Below are 16,558 nucleotides of genomic sequence, written 5' to 3'. Positions count from 1 at the left end.
CTCAGTAGGAAAATTAAAACAGGGCAACGGGAATAACGTGAAAAGTAGAAGTCCCCCCCCCTCTTTTCCTCCCGTTATTTCTGTTTCCAGAGGTAACTGCTGCTGACAGTTTCTTTGTAACCCTTCTGGAAATGGTCAATGCACATGTAAGTAAGTAGTATTAGAGATTCTATTTGGCTTCAAATCCTTGCAACGTCTCACTTGCGAAGAAGCCCTGATTCTCCTCCTTTTACAGATGAAACTTAAAAGCAGGTGGCTCTCCGAAGTCACTCAGGTGTTGAGTGGAGAAGTTTGCTGCCCATCCAAGTTTTCCTGGTCTGGAACCTGGTCCAGGTCTGGTGTCGTCACTGGTTCCTGGTTCCTGGTCTGGTGTCATCATCGTCGTCTTCTTTTCTCCTCCTCCTCCTCCTCCTCCTCCTTCTTTCTTCTTTTTTCTTCTTCTTCTCCTCCTTCTTCTTTCTTCTTCTTTCTTCTTCTCCTTCTCCTCCTCCTCCTTCTTCCTTTTCTTTTTTTTTTTTTAATGTTTATTTATTTTTGAGAAAGAGAGAGTGTGCATGCAGGAGAAAGGCAGAGAAAGAGGGGGCCAGAGGATCCAAAGTAGGCTCTGGGCTGACAGCAGACAGCCCAACGTGGGGCTTGATCTCATGAATGACACTTTCATGACCTGAGCCAAAGTCAGATGTTTATCCGACTGAGGCACCCAGACGCCCTGGAACCTGTGTCTTCTACACCCTCTGCCCCAGGGTTCCTTGCCTCCTCCATCTCACGCTGGCACCGCGATGGGCCAGCTGAGGTGAGAGCCCCCTCATTCCCATGGGCAGGCCGGGACTCTGCTGCTCTGTGCTTTTAGGGCAGGGTGGCCCCCTCTGACGACTCAATCTAGGGGAGAACTTGCTGATGGGCAGGGCAAGGAGCAGGCCCAGGAACTTGACCGAGATGACCGTGGGTCCACATCCGCGGAGGGGCCTATCCCAGGATGCCCTCTGGGGTCCGTATTGGGTTTCGCTGAGGCCTTGAGGGTTACAGAGAACTACAGGCCTCAGTGTCTGCAGGACCTCCCAGACAGGGACACAGGATTGGGGAGGAAAGTGGTCCGGGGCTCCCAGGGAGGAGAGGGACATTTAGATGAGAACTCCAGCCCTCCAGAGGGAAGAGACCGAGCAGGAGCAAAGACAGTACTGTTGCTCCTGGCTGTGAGGAGAGGCTCTGGAAGGCCCTGCCCCCTGGGTAAGCTTTCAGAACGACTCCCAGACCCGTCCTCAAGTCCTCTTTTGTACAGAGCCTTCAGGTTGGGGCCTTAGGAGATGTGAGTTGCCAAGGTCCAGCCATAGCCGCTGAGGCCTCGGAGGAGACTCTCCCAAGGGACTGGGTGCAGTGGGCATCTGACCCTGGCCGCCTGGGCTGTCCCTGCCTGGGCCTGCATGCCTCAGGCCTGCGTCCCGGTTCTCACACTCCCTATCCTCACACGGAATGTAGACGATGGGCCAGGCTGGCACCTACCCCTTCCCGGTCCTCGTGGGACGCTCTTTGGGACAGAATCCTCAGTGAGGTGCTCCTTCCTATCTGTCCAAGACGGAGCTTATATCAGGGATCCCTGAGGCCAGTACTCGGGAGGGAGAGCAGTCTCGACGAGGCTTGTGAAAGCCCGAGGAGAGGCTGAAGGTGGACCCATCTCTCTGCCATTTCTGGGCCAGACTGACTCCAAGGGACCAGGTAAGCCTGCCCGAGGGCTCAACCCTCTCCCTCGGCACATGGCAGAGGTCCCCAGTTCCCTGTTACCCCCAGGAATCATGTCCACATGCCTTAACGTGGACCAACTACTCCTGAAGTCCCACAGCTCTGATGTGTACCAGGTGGACATTTGTGGGACAGCCCCCTTCTATCTGTTGATAGTGACAGTGCTGGACTGGGGGTCTGAGGACATGGGTCTGTTCCCAGCTTGCCTTCTAACTGACTTAAGTGCCTGGGACAAGTCACTTCCCCACTTAGCCTCAGTTTGCCCATCTGTGAAATGTGAGAGCTGGACCGAGTTTGGAATCGTGGAAATCCGGGGATGAGCTGGCGTGAGTGGGGTTGGCAGGGGGAGTTCTGCTCGTCGAACTGAGCAGGCTGTCTGTCTAGGGAGCTGGGGAGCACTGTGGAAGGTGGGGACCCCTAAAAGGATATTATTGGTCATGAGGAAAGAATGTATGTGTGTGTGCCATCAGTGTGTTTATAAGTGTGCATGTGATGTGCATATATGTACACCGGAGCATGAGTACATGTGTAGGCGAGCGTGCATTCGTGCGTACGTGTGTGTGTGTGTGTGTGTGTGTGTGTGTGTAGCAGCTAATTGATCCCTCCCTCCCAGCTGGGGTGGGGGAAGGGGCCAAGAAGGCACTCACTCATTAGGAGGCAGCTAATGGGCCCAAATGGCCGTGTCAGCAAAGGCTGAGCTCAGATGAGCTTCCTCCCGGAGGGGGGCAGGGGAGAGATGTGAAATAGGAAAGAGCGGGGTGGGGGGAAGAAAGCAAAGAAGAGGGAGAGAAAGAAGGGGAAAGGATGAAGCTTGCTTTCCCAGGAGGAACTGTAACGTTTGCCGGGGCCTCACTTTGGCCCCATCAATAAATACTCCCACCTGCTTGGAGAAAACGCTCCAGGACCCGAGAAGGGGAAGGGGAGAAACGGGATAGGGGACGGTGGAGGAAAGCGCGCCTATGTTCCTGTGCCCCAGGCACAGTATGTTCACGGACCCACCTATTGTGCCCACGTATCCATGCACGCGGGAGCCACGTGCTCACCCAGGGACACACCCCTCAGGCACAAACTAAGCACACAAAAGGGCAGGTGCATGTGTGCATGAGGGTGTATATGCGCATTCACCCCAGGATGCTGGCTCTGTGTTAGGTGTGAGGGAGATCAAAGTGAAGAGGACAGGTCCCTGCCCCCTGGGGGCGGACATTTCAGTGGGGGTCCATGCTAATGAAACAGACCATTCATGTGGTTTGACACAGGCACACATAGGTGGACTTCTCAGGATGGGGGGGGGGCGGGGGGATCACCTGCCATTCCTTTGCCTGGGGCCATTTTCATACTGAGGGGTGAGAAAGGGGGAACCAAGGCCAAAGTCTGTACCTCAGTCAGCTAAGCCCTAGGAGGATGTGACCCTCGTGTCACATCCATTTCCCCCACACCCTTCCTTCACCACACCAGACCATTGCCATTGCTTACAAAATCTCTCACTTTCAAATTGTGAAAACACTAGCTGCATGCATTGATAATAGCAAATCAGATTCATAGTCTGGATACCTGGCCAGGGAATTCTCTAAACTTGACTTTACAAGAGGATTATTTCTATCTGGCACCATTTACAAACTAGATTCCAGAGGAAATAAAAATCTGATTCTAAAAATGTTAGAAGACAATATGAGCTAAAATGAAATAATTTCACATTAGAGAAGGCTGTTTAAAATAAGACACAGGGGCGCCTCGGTGGCTCAGTCAGTTAAGCGTCAGACTTTGGCTCAGGTCATGATCTCGCGGTTCATGGGTTCAAGCCCCATGTCGGGCTCTGTGCTAACAGCTGAGAGCCTGGAGCCTGCTTCAGATTCTGTGTCTCCATCTCTCTCTGCAGCCTCCCTTGCTCGCCCTCTGTCTCTCTCTGTCTCTCTCAAAAATAAACATTAAAGAAAATTTAAAATAAGACACAAACTATAATAGCCATCAAGAAAAGCATTGAAAAATATACATCTAAATTTAAAACTGCTTTCTGATGAAAGATTGAAAATGACATAGAGAGAAAAGCAACCAAAGCATAACAAATACTAATATGCAGAATAACGAATTCTAATACACCAATAAGAAAAAGATTTTAGGGGCGCCTGGGTGGTGCAGTCGGTTAAGCGTCCGACTTCAGCCAGGTCACGATCTCGCAGTCCGTGAGTTCAAGCCCCGCGTCAGGCTCTGGGCTGATGGCTCAGAACCTGGAACCTGTTTCCGATTCTGTGTCTCCCTCTCTCTCTGCCCCTCACCCGTTCATGCTCTTGTCTCTCTCTGTCCCAAAAATAAATAAACGTTAAAAAAAAATTTTTTTTTTAAATAAAAAAAAAAGAAAAAGATTTTAAAAACCTACTTGAAAAATGGGCAAAGTATATGAACAGGCAGTTTATACAAGAAATACAAAATATCCAATAAACTTAATAAAATATGTTCAACATTAGAGCGATGCAATCATAATTAGGAAAATGTAAATTAGAACAAAGATAAGATTTATTTTTGCTTGATCCATTAGACTAGCAAAATTCAGAAGACTGCTATTATCCAATACTGGAGAGAGTGTATGTAAACTGGGTTGTCTCATCAGCAACTGGAAGCACCATAAATTGCTCCAGTCCAGTCTTTTGGGAAGGTACTTTGGCAGTTTCTATTAAAATTTACAAGGCCCATCTTTGTCTTAGCAGCTCTATTTCTAGATATCCATTAGCCTAACGAAATACTCATGTCTGTCCACAGAACCACATACCAGGGAGTTCACTGAGCATTTTTAATAACAATGAAAAGCTGGAACTAACCTACCAGTCCACTGGTGGGGCAATGGCTAAACTAAATAACAATGGCAACCTGTGCTATGGAATACTTAATATGTTGCAGTTAAAACTAATGAGGCAGATCTACAGGTATTGAGTCAGGACATCTCTGTGCCGTATTTTTTTCCACACCATATTTTTTTAAAAATAGAAACCTAGCTTATTTTTAGTGTTTATTTATGTGTGTGTGTGTGTGTGAGAGAGAGAGAGAGAGAGAGAGAGAGAGACAGAGAGAGAGAGAGAGACAAGCGTGACCAAGGGAGGGGCAGAGAGAAAGGGAGACACAGGCTCCAAGCTCTGAGCTGTCAGCACAGAGTCTGACATGGGTTTGAACCCACGAACGGCGAGATTATGACCTGAGCCGAAGTTGGACGTTTAACTGACTGAGCCACCCGGGCGCCCCCCACCCCCAAGCCATATTTTTAACTAGAAAATCAAATTGCAGAAAAATAATGTGTACACAAAGCTAAAAACACACCCAAAAAAATCTGTATGTTTTCTCATGTATAATATTTACATATACATGTAAACTCATAGGAAATTGTCTAGAAGGATACCTAGTAAACTGACCACAGTAGTGATCTCTGGGGAGGGTTCTGGAATCTGAAAGGGTGCTTCATGGTTATTTCTTACAACAGGAATGCATCCAGGCCGCCTGGCTGGCTCAGCCACTAGAGCGTGCAACTCTTGATCTCGGGGTCTTGAGTTTGAGCCCCACGTTGGGTATAGAGCTTATTTAATTAAAAAAAATAAATAATAAATAGACAAAAGAATGCATCCATGGCTTACTTTTGAAATTTAAAATAAAAAGTTAACCGAAGGTATCTTAAATGACTTCCTGAATGAAGGGGGCAGCAGTGAGACCCGACATACACACACGAGGAGGCACCAAGAGTTATTATCCATTGAATGAAGGGTGGAGATCCTTTCTGGAAGCCATGATGCTTTGGCAGATGTCACAAGGATTCACCTTCCATTCCACTCCTGGGATGTTAAAATTGGGGAGCTATCCAGACTGACTGGCTAGAGCCCCTCATTTTACAGAGGTGAGAGAGATGGCCGGGGCCCTAGCCATAGCTGCAGAAAGATCACAAAAGGTTAATGGAAGGCAGAGGATGGCAATTTGACCATACACCTGTTTGACTCGTCATTTGTTGTCTCAGAGACAGATCCAGGCCCGGGGGCTCCTGGATGTCGCCACAGGCACTGCCTTCTGTCCCAGCGATTCAAAACAAATATTGAGTGATGATTGGTGCTAACAGTCACTCCCAGCAGCCCTCTGCAGTTGATAGGATCTTGCCTTGCACATGTCCTCATTTGTTCTCGTCATGGCTCTGAAAGGTAGCCCCTGTTGCCTATCCCCATGTCACAGATGAGGAAACTGAGGCTCAAAGAAGTTAAAGACTTGGCCGGGCTCACTCAGATACCAAGAGGCAGAGCAAGACTCATCCTCATTCATTTCGCATCTTTACCCTTAGTTCTTCCTGCTGCAGCAAAATTCCTTCTGGGATTACCATCTTCTTCCCACCTCGGTTTTTCTGGGCACGAGCCTCGGCCCCGGCCTGACATTTGCTCTGGGAAGAATCCAGTTCTGAGGCTGAGCTCAGGCAAAGGACCTCACTGAGGCCTCGGGATGGTGATGAAGACCACGACGAGAGGCAAGACTGTGCAGTGACCTAATCACAAGGGCAAGCCGTTGGCACCCGATGCACCAGGGCTCTCTAGCTTAGCGAGCTTGAGCACATGCCTCAACATTTTTGCCTCTGTTTCTTCATCCATAAAATAGCAATAATATGAGAATCTCGCTTGAGGATGTGGCGAACATACACTGAGATAATACACAGAAAGGCCTTGGTTTGGGCCCCAGCATTTTATTAGCTCTCACTAATACGCTGAAGGCGCTGATGGCAAACATTTATGGTGGGATGGCCCTTCCGCCCAGGTAAGCACGACTTAATCTTGGGTTTAGTGCACACTTGCACTGCAGAAGGAGCTACGTCAGAGAAAAGTGTGACGGCAGCCTGGGAACTCCGGAGGAGCACCTGAGGCCGGGAGAGGATGAGCCGGCCTCCAGCTGCCAACAGGGAGAAATAAACCCCCAAACAGGAAAACAAGCCCCGTGTCTTTAGAGTGGATGGTCTGAGAGGCAGTCAGAACTCATTGTCGGGGGAGGGCGAGGGGGAGGGCCGTGGTCAAGGGCAGGACGGGGCCAGTATGCCAAGCAAAGATGCCAGGAGGATGGCCGGGGACAGGTTTTAGGGGTACTTAGGATCCACAGTGAGAGTCGGCCAGATAGGATCCACAAGCCAGGGTGGGTCTGGATTTCCCTTCCTCGGGGCTTCTGTGTCTAGAAGGAGCCAGAGAGGGATAAAGTAGAGGGCCGAGGGACTCAGAAGGCTGAATACCCAAAGCAGTCTCCAAGTCTTCTTGGCAACAGCTGATAGGGGACATCCAGAGTCATCCAAGGTCAAGGAGAGGGGCTCTCTGAGACAGTTCCATAACATTTTCCAGGCTGCTTCCTGTTGCCTCTCCCCAACTCTTGTCCCACAGGAGCCTAAGGCCAAACAGTTACCAGACTGTGGGGGCAGCCAGTGTGGAAGGAAGCGGCCTAGCCCAGCTGAGGTGTGGGGCGCTCTCGTTCGCCAACTGCCCGTCCAGGGGCCGCTCTCGAGCTTCCTCCCCCTCCCCCTGGCTCCACATCCACCTGATCATGAAACCCTCCCTAGGATTTCTAACGTCTCCCTTCCTTCTCCCTGCTTTCCCTGCCCAGGCCACCACCTTCCGCCTGGACAGAGGCAATGGCCTCCTTGCTGCTGTCCCACCCTCCCATCCACCGCTCGTGGCCACAAGAATAATCCTCCTAAATTGTCTATCTGAACAAACTACGCCTGTGATAAAATCAAAAACGACAACAATACCCTTCAGTGATTCCTCATTGCCCTGGAGGCCAAGTTCAAGTTCAAGGTCCTTATCAAGGTTGGTGAGGTCTCTGCTCTCCTCTGTGGTGTCATCGCTTATCATTCACCATCTCATAATTTATGCTCTGGCTGGATGGGACCGCGGGCTCTCACCTCAGGACCACTGAACCAGAATCTGCGTTGGAACCAGCTCCCTAGATGATTCTCACGCACATCAAAGTCTGAGAAGACAGCTCTAGACTCGTGTGTCCCAAATTCTCTGATAATTAGAATCTCCTGGGATGTTTATTAAAAATGCAAATCCCTGGGCCCCACCTTACCCCAGCCAAATCAGAATTTCCATGGGAGAGGCCTGGGAAGCTGTGTATTTAACAAGCCTCTCAAGTAACTCTCTTCGTCAGGGAAGTTTGGGAATCATTATCGGTGGTTCTCAATCTTGGCTGCACATGCGAATCACATGAGGGAGCTTTAAATCTATATGACTGATTGGGGATTGTTTTCTGGGGTGCAGCCTGGCTGGGACCCAGAGCCTCCCTGTATGGGCTGTGGCCGTGGGATAACATCCCACTCCAGCTTGGAACCGACTGGGGTGAGAGCAGGGAGAGAGGCAGAGGGTGGAGAGAGCGCGCTGGCTTCCGAGGATCACGAACGGCCCTGGAGCCTCAGGATTACTCCGGAAGGAGGTTTTCTCCCCACGTGCAGGCACAGAAACAGACTCAGAGAAGTCACGTGTCCATAGCCACAGAGCTGATCAATGGCAGAGCTTGGGCTCTGGGTCTTCTGGGATTTTCCCTCTGAGATACTCAGGCAGTGACTGCCTTCCCCACTCACGTTCGCGCTCTCACACCCAAGCACAATCATTTACACTCAGAAGCACCCATACATTTACGCAGACACATGCCTACACACAGTCACACACATGCACACCGTCAGTCCTCCAGCATGCACACTCACGGACACGGACACAAATGCATCCATACCCACTCTCATGAGCCCCTGGCGGCTCTCCCTCTTTCCCAGAGGCCGACTCTCTAATCTTCACCTGGACCTCATTCAAAGTGTGTATTGAGGGGTAGGTTTGGGCCTCAGAGGAGTGGCAGGGAAGCAGATGTCTGGCCCCAACAGCCCACCTTTCATCCCTCTGCCTTACGAATCGTGCCTCCAGCCCTGGGTCAAGGGGCTGACTGTGTTTGGGCACAAACACAGTCCATTCTTGAACGAACGAGAAGCCAGAATGGAGATCAGGGTAGAAATCCACCATCAACCAGAGCCCCCTCAGGCCATTCTGAGCCTGGAGCGAAATCGTGGGGCTCAGAAGTCAGACCGAATTGGGGTTTGAATCCTGTTCTTACCACTTCCTAGTGGTGTGGCTTCCAACAATTCACTTCCACGTCTCTAAGTCTCAGCTTCCCGGTCGGTAAAGCAGGGCTGTGAGTTCTGCCTTCTTGCAGCACTGATAGGAAAAGCAAATTGCAAGGACGTCTGGCACAACACATGGGAAGTATTCCAGCCACTGAAGCTGTTTTTCACTATCCTTGCTATTATCATCATCAAATATCATTATTACAAACGCCCCCGTGGATGGCCCGTTGAGATCAGCCCAACGTGGATGGGCTGAGGTGGCCTTTCCAGGGCAGAGCAGAAGGGCAAGGTTAGGGGTAAAACAGGTCGTGGGGCAGAAGCTAGAGAGGGCAGTGAGGGGGCTCCTTCGGGCAGGAGCAGGCACAGCCGGAGAGGGTGTCGAGCATGGACTCAGCTGTGTCCCCTGGTTCATAGGGCACTTCCTGCCCCATCAGAGAGGCAGAAGGGAGCTGGGGGCCCTTCCCTAGGCTTCAGTGCCTGGTATCCCATCCCTCTGAAGCTCTAGATAGAAACCAGGGTCTACCCATCAGCAGTGGGTATCCTCCTCTTTATCTCTGCTACCAGTGCCCCGAGCCAGCACCACCTCCTGCTTACCATTGCTCCCTGAGAAGCTTCGCTGCATTCTCCAGGCACCCCAGGGAGGCTTAGAGGGTCAGGAGTTTTCTCCTTGACGGAGAATCAGACTGGGAAGCATTTTCTGCTGATTGACCTTGAGGTGGGAAATTGAGACACAGGACCCCAATCCAAGCCACAGGGAGAGTTCAAAAAAGCTGGGGCTGGAATCCTTGACTTTTACTTCCTCCCCCAGACACTGACCGCCAGGGCTGGGAGGGGATGAAAAGGTCTCCCTGGGCCTACCTGAACTGAAGGGTCAAGATCTCCATCTTCTGGAGGTAAGGCCAGATTTAGCCAGTAGCTGGGGAGCGGCAAGACTTTTCCAAGGCACCCCCAGGCCTCTGCCAAATAAGACGGAAGGGAGGCCGAGATGGGTTGGGGGGGGGGGGTATTGCACCGAGACCGGTACTGCCCTCTCTGTGGCCGGAGCCCAGCCGAGGAGGCCAATTACCCACGAGCCCCTGCTCCCCAGGGCCCCATCACCAGGAGCTCTCATCACCTCCAGGCCCAAGCGGATCCCCCTTTATCAGCCCCCCTGGCACCAGGCTGTCTGAGCCTCCCGCACCTCTGACGCCCAGGACATTTGTTTTGGTATCTGTGGTGACTGTGGTCAGAACATAATTGGAGCTGAAACACCCACTCGGACCCCCTGAAGGATAAACAAGCTAGGCTGGGGCAGCCCTGGAAGCGACGTGAAGACAGACATAAAGACAGTGGGCTGAGGAAGCCAGGCAAGCTGGGTGTGGAAGGCCAGGCGAGGAAGGGAGAGGGCCCAGGTGGAGAGACAGCCATGGGCCTGCATGCATCCAGGGCAGGGAAGTCAGGGCCCAGGTGCACCTGCGAAAGCCTCCCCACCCCCAGCCCGCCCAGGTCCGTGGCTGATCCTCAGGAAACTCTGGGCCTAATGAGGGTTTCCCCAGCCTCCAAGGAAGTCCGCTGTGAAGACTAGAAGCTAGCTAACAGTTCCGTTCCCTGGACCCTGTCCCCACAGCCTGCAGCTCAGTGGGTCTTCAGGCCCAGGAGTCACGCTTGGAAAAACACTGGCCTTCATTGACCTTCCCTTCAGGGAACCTGAGAGCAGGAGACTGGGCCCTGCCTGGGGCTGGGAGTTCCCAGCCAGACCCAAAGGCCCCACAGCCACGAGGGGCACTCCAGGATCCCAGCTAATACCTGCAGAGAGCTGGGGGGAGGAGATGACGGCAAGGACAGCTAGGCAAGGTCTGCCAAGGAGATGGATGGTTCCAGCTGTTTTCCTGGGGCTCTAGTTGAGGCAGCTGGGGCTAAAGGAGGCCTGGCTGTCCTTCAGAGTCCAGCTCTGCCAGCTCCACCCTTGGGGCTCAAGGCATTTAAAGGGCCAGAGCCCTGCGTCTCTGGGGGAAACAGCTTGTTGGCTAGGTGGTGAGGCAATGCCACGCGTGCTATGCACACCATCATACCGCAGCTCTGCCCGGCCTCGGGAGAGGCCAGAAGACCATACCCTTGTGTGGGATGTGGGGGTTGAGGGGCTTGGAGAAGGGTCAGGCTGGGGGCCTCTGGCAAGCCTGTTGTTGAAGCCCCAAGTCTCCTGAATCTTACGACTCATTTGTGTCTCTGGGCACCTCACCACTTGCATGGAGGAGGGAGCGGGTCTGTGGGGGGTCAGGGGTCCTTGAGTGGAAAGGGTCCACGCAGCTCACAGGCCCGTGTGTCTGAACGATCCATTTGAGGGCCAGCGAGCCCTCCAGATGCTGAGGGTTGGGCTGTGTGGGACCCCCACAGACGCTGTTTCACCAGTAGCTCCTATCTTGGCTGCTTTCCAGGGTCTCCCAGCCAAGACGGGAGTAGGAAGCGATGGGCTTGGACCTGGGAAGGAGAGCCTTAAGAGCCTGGCCACATTTCAGGGGAGCTCAGCCCCAGCCAGTGATGTTGGGACTGGCCACGTCCTCCCCGGCTCGGGTCCCGTTGCTCACACACGCCTTCTGGGACCCCGACTCTTCTGAGACGATCCCATTGGAGGATGGCACCGTGTGTGGTCTCATGTGTGAGATGGGTCCTGTCTTTTGGTCCCACTGAGGCTCGGGGCTCTTTCCCTCAGCAAGACTCACATCTCCACCTATCCCACCCCACCCCCGCGTCTGTCTCCTGCCCAGCCCACCTTTTCCAAAGGCATTTCCTCCAGCGCTGCTGTCCTGGGTTTTAGGTCTGCCCTCTGGTGGACACTGCCATAACTACTGCCACCACCTTCTGAGGCTTTGGCCTTCTCAGAGGTGTGGCCAGAGAGAGCGGCACCGACCACAGAGAGACAGGGCCCTGGGGGAGGCAGGCAGGACTCCGCGTCCATCCGTCCTGTGAGCACGCCCACATCCTGCTTCCTGGGACGGGGCGCTCCCAAGAGTTGGGTTTCTTTGGCAGCAGAGACTCTTAGGTGCTGGGCAGGAACCTCCCAGGAAAGTCTCCCTCTGCTCCACCCACAACGGCCTCAGGAAGCCCAGGGGCCAACCACGGGCCTCTCATTCTGCCCCATTTCTCCTGGCCAGGACTAGAAAGGTCCCGGAGGCCACAGCCCCATTTCCTAGAGCTGAGAAGTTCCTGTGCATGTTCTCAGGCGGAGCAGACACTCGCTCGCTAATGGGGCACTTCTCCCTACTATCCCCTCAATCCCTTTGCCTGGGGCTCCTTGCCTGGGCCAGACCAGTGAACACCCACAGTCCTGTAGAGCTGCTATGAGGACCCAGAGGTCCGATGATCCACCTCACAGACGCAGACGGAAGGACGGAAGCCCTCATCACGGGATTCCTCCACGCGCCCCAGCAACGGTGAATAATTTATGTACAAGGCGGAGAAGACAATAAATCAGCAGCAATGATTAACATGAGCTATTTTACGTGTGAGAAAGATCTATGGCAGGAGGCTGCCAGGTTGCTGGTGATTAATGCTGCTGTTTGCACTGGCTTCTGGGCCTTTATATTCAATTATGGGCCTGGAGTATGTGGGGGGTCCTGGGAATGGCATGGGGGAGACCAGGAAACAAGGGTGGAATAGTTGTTGCCTAGGACCGAGGTTGAGATGACAACAGGTGGCAGCCTAGCCCCGTGGACACCTTTACCGATGAAAAGGCTGTTAGTGGGACAGAGAAGTGGCTATTTCTGTGATGGGAGTCACTTTGCCCCTGGGATCCCCTGTAAATACTGGTGAAAAGGGTGCCCCGGCAAGGGGGCACAGATGGAAGGAAGTATCCTTGGGCAAATCTGACCTTTCTAGAGTCCAATGTTGGATTTCTGAGTCGGAAATGGAGTAACATCAGCCAGTCAGCTTGGGGTTGGGGTCAGCGGTTAATGCTGGGAAAAGCTCCCTGTCAGCAACAGGGCCAAGGAACCAGGGCCTAATTTCACATCCTAGACGTGGATGGCGGCAGGGGGACAGGCCGGGGGAAGAACTCTCAGGGTGCCCTCGTCCCAGCTGACCCAGGAAGCCCTGGGAGGCCCCCTCCCTGCATTCCCACACTCGGCCTCTCTTGCTCAGCCGGCTCCAGCTGGCCCCTGTCAGTGCTGGGAGGCGGGGGGCGGGTGGGGGGGGGGCCCAAAGAACAGTGGCGGCTTTGGGGTTAAATGATTTCCCCCTGCCCACCCCCTCCCAGCCCTGGCTCCTATCAGCTCCTTCCTCCTCTTCCTCCTCCTCCTCCGCTCCAGTGACCTCTGTGCAGTATGGCCCTGCCTCCCCTTAGAACCCAAGGCTTGTCATGAAGGGTGGGGGTGGGGAGTCTTCTGGGGGCTGGGCTGACAGCTGAGCACTGGGACCCTTTGGAGGACCCGGATGTGCAGGAAGAGCTCCCTCCCTCCCCCCAGCCTGGCGTGGAGACTTCTGTAAGTCATTCTATCCACAGGCCAATGCTTCAGAATCGCAGGTCTGGGGTGGGAGGAGGCTTGAGGGAAAAGGAAAAGGGAACATCATCACCCTGGTAGGGGATGGGACGGGGCACCAGAGGAGTCTGGTTTCGGGGGGCCAGAGTTTCTGGCTGGAGAGAGAGCCTGTGGCTCGTCTCCCCCAAGCCCCCGCCCCTTGCACACCCTGCAACTTCGTGGGAAGTGGTCCTAAGTCGTAATGCTGTATGTCTGTGTGTGTGAGCCTGTGTGGGTATGAAATTCTGTGTGTCTGCCTCTAGAAGTCTCTGGGAAGCGTCTGGGTCCGTGGCCGCGTGTGCCTGTGTTTCTGAGCACCTGTTGTGGCTGTATGAGGGCCCGTGTGGGGAGCACATGAACACACACGCTTGAGGCTGACCCCAGCCCGGGCCTCGCTCACAGCCCCATCTGACCCACCATTCCCCGACAACTGTCTTCCTCGGCCCCTAATCCCCTGTTTGCCCGGCTCATCCCCTGGACTCCTTGGGACTCCATTAATGAGCCCCGGCCGCCCCAGGACAAGCTCCAAATTAACCCCACTGCTGACCCCGACATGGACACCTGTAATTAGGCCAGGAGTGGCTGAGGCAGAGAAGGCCCTGGGGCTGAGGGGGGTGAGGGTAAGGCTGGGCTGGGACAGGGAGCCTAATGCCCAGGAATGCTCTAAAAGCTGCGCCTGGCTCCAGGGCCCGCCGCCTGGCTCATCTCTAATACCTCACAAAGCTTCCCAGACGGGGCTCCGGGGGATTACCCCCCAGAGAGGCCCTGGAAGTGGGCAGGGCTGCTCAGTGCGCCCACCCTGCTGGCTCTGGGCTGGGGAGGGCCTTACGGGAGGGGAAAGCCACCCCCGTGGCCTCAGAGCCCAGCAGCTAGCCCCCAGGGTTTCGGCAGCCCAGAGCCTGTGTTCTTGAAGGCAGGCGCCCAGGGGAGAGCCAAGTCCGGGCTGGCTGGTGCACCCCCCACCCCAGGGCCAGCCCCTCCCTCCCCCAACTTGTTTTGTTTGCTCTGTGTGGCGTGTCCGGTAGCCCCACCTGCATTAACCCCTGACCCCAACCGTAACTCTTCCTCCACGGTCTGACAACTGTGTTTATCCAGTTCCCCTTCGAGCCTTTCCCCTCCTGCCGGGCCTCTCCCAGGGAAAGCTGCATCCACCCTGGGACTCCCCCGATCCTGGGAGCTGCAGGAAGAACCGTTGCCCGTGAGTGTGCCTGAGAGCAAAGGCGCACAACTGATGTGGCTGCTGCTGAGGGCCTGGCAGGCAGCACGCACACGGGCTTGGGAGATCACCTTGATGTGCAATCTGGCAATATCTATCAGACGTTTTCAATGAACATATCATTTGGCCAAGCAATTCGACATCCAGGAATTTGTCTATCCGCGTCCCGCGTGTGTGCTTGGGCAAATATATGTCGTCAGTATTTATGGTCGTGTTGTAAGAGCTAAAGACAGGAAGCATTCTAGGTGTCTACCCAGACGCTGGCTGATAATGAAGCCACAGCCACACAATGGAATACTCTGCAGCCATTCAAAAGAGTAGCCACATACTCCCATCATCAATGATCTTCAAGATATAAGGGTAGCAAGGTGCAGACAGAAGGCAAGATGCAGAGCAGAGTAGGGTATATGCCACCATTTGGGGAGGGTGCGGAAGAAGAGGAAATATGCACATAAGCATTCACCAGTTTTTGAAAATCTATAGTTTTAAATCTTCAAGAAGTAACAGTGGTGGCACTGAGGACCAGGAGGGGAACTGAGGTCAGGAGTTTCACTCCTTTGTACTTTATGATTTTTTTTTTTTTGAACTTTGTATATGCTTTACCTTTCAAAAACAAACACGTTTATTATAACACAAAAATAAAATACATATCTCTTGGGGCCCAACTATTCAATTTCCAGAAATCTAGCCTACAGAAATAAACAACTACACAAAGATAATACAAGGATGGCCTGCTCTTTAAATGTCACACACTGGGGGCGCCTGGGTGGCTCAGTCAGTTTAAGTGCACGATTTTGGCCCAGGTCATGATCTCACGGTTTGTGGGTTTGAGCTCCGTGTCCGGCTCTGTGCTGACAGCTCAGAGCCCGGAGACTGCTTCGGATTCTGTGTCTCCCTCCCTCTCTGCCCCTCCCCCGCTTACACTCTGTCTCTGTCTCTCAAAAAACTAAATAAATGTTTAAAAAAGATGTTAAATGTCATACACTGGAAACAACTTACATGCTCATGAATAGGTTAACTGTTTAAATAAATGATGGTATATTTGAACAATAGAATATGAGTGGCCATATAAAAATGAGGTAGATCTCCATGTACTGGCATGGGAACACTACAAAGACAAACGTAAGAGGAAAAAGTAAATTGCAAGCCAATTCAAAAATATTCCATGTGTCAAAAAAGAGAAGGAGCAAGAAGAAGGAAGGAAGGAAGGAAGGAAGGAAGGAAGGAAGGAAGGATGGAAGGAAGGATGGAAGGAAGGAAGGAAGGATGGAAGGAAGGAAGGAAGGAAGGAAGGAAGGAAGGAAGGATGGAAGGAAGGAAGGAAGGAAGGAAGGAAGGAAGGAAGGAAAGGGAAGGAAGGTGGAGAGGGGAAGGAAAGGAAGGAAGACAACTATATATTTCTCTATGTACATATATATGACATAAATGTATCCCCAAAACTCTAGAAAGATAAACACCAAATTGATGGGAGAGGGAAAATGGGAAGAGGATGTCACGTATGCTTCTGCATCTATAACAAGACTTTAGGGGCACCTGGGTGGCTCGGTCAGTTAAGTGGCCAATTTCGGCTCAGGTCATGGTCTTGTGGTTCCGAGAGTTCGGGCCCTGTGTCAGGCTCTGTGCTGACAGCTCAGAGCCTGGAGCCTGCTTGGGATTCTGTGTCTCCCTCTCTCTCTGCCCCTCCAGCTCACTTCTGTCTGTCTCTCTCTCAAAAATAAATAAACGTTAAAAAAAAGTATAAGACTTTAAGTACTTCTTGTATAATTAAAAAATCAAATAAATAAAAGCTCCAAAGATAACGACAGCGCCAGTCACTCATCTGGTTTCCTCCCACCACATCAGCTTCTGAAACTGGCGTGAACAGCGCCATTATTATCCTTCTGTTATGGAGGGGGAAACGGAGACTGAGAGAGGTTATATAACCTCCCCAAGGTCACACAGCACACCCGAGCTGGAGTCAGGCCCCGAAGCTCATAGCTCGTCCATACCATCTCTCCTTGGAGG

General features: G+C 52.8%; 2 long non-coding RNA genes across 2 annotated transcripts; one reads left to right on the top strand and one right to left on the bottom strand.

The window, feature by feature from the left end:
- The first annotated feature begins 608 nt into the window (after nt 1-608).
- Nucleotides 609-6,420, top strand: LOC123576973. The gene is made up of 2 exons (XR_006701664.1): nt 609-1,713; nt 5,414-6,420. It is a non-coding gene; the product is annotated as an uncharacterized LOC123576973 (long non-coding RNA).
- Nucleotides 5,055-10,973, bottom strand: LOC123576972. The gene is made up of 4 exons (XR_006701663.1): nt 10,631-10,973; nt 9,440-9,554; nt 8,836-8,936; nt 5,055-7,119 (listed from the first exon to the last, which is right to left on the bottom strand). It is a non-coding gene; the product is annotated as an uncharacterized LOC123576972 (long non-coding RNA).
- Nucleotides 10,974-16,558: the final 5,585 nt, after the last annotated feature.

The sequence above is a fragment of the Leopardus geoffroyi genome, chromosome D2 (assembly GCF_018350155.1).
Source record: "Leopardus geoffroyi isolate Oge1 chromosome D2, O.geoffroyi_Oge1_pat1.0, whole genome shotgun sequence".
Lineage (NCBI taxonomy): Eukaryota > Metazoa > Chordata > Mammalia > Carnivora > Felidae > Leopardus > Leopardus geoffroyi.
The sequence above is the reverse complement of the archived record's forward strand: the minus strand, read 5'-3'. Positions and strand labels throughout refer to the sequence as shown.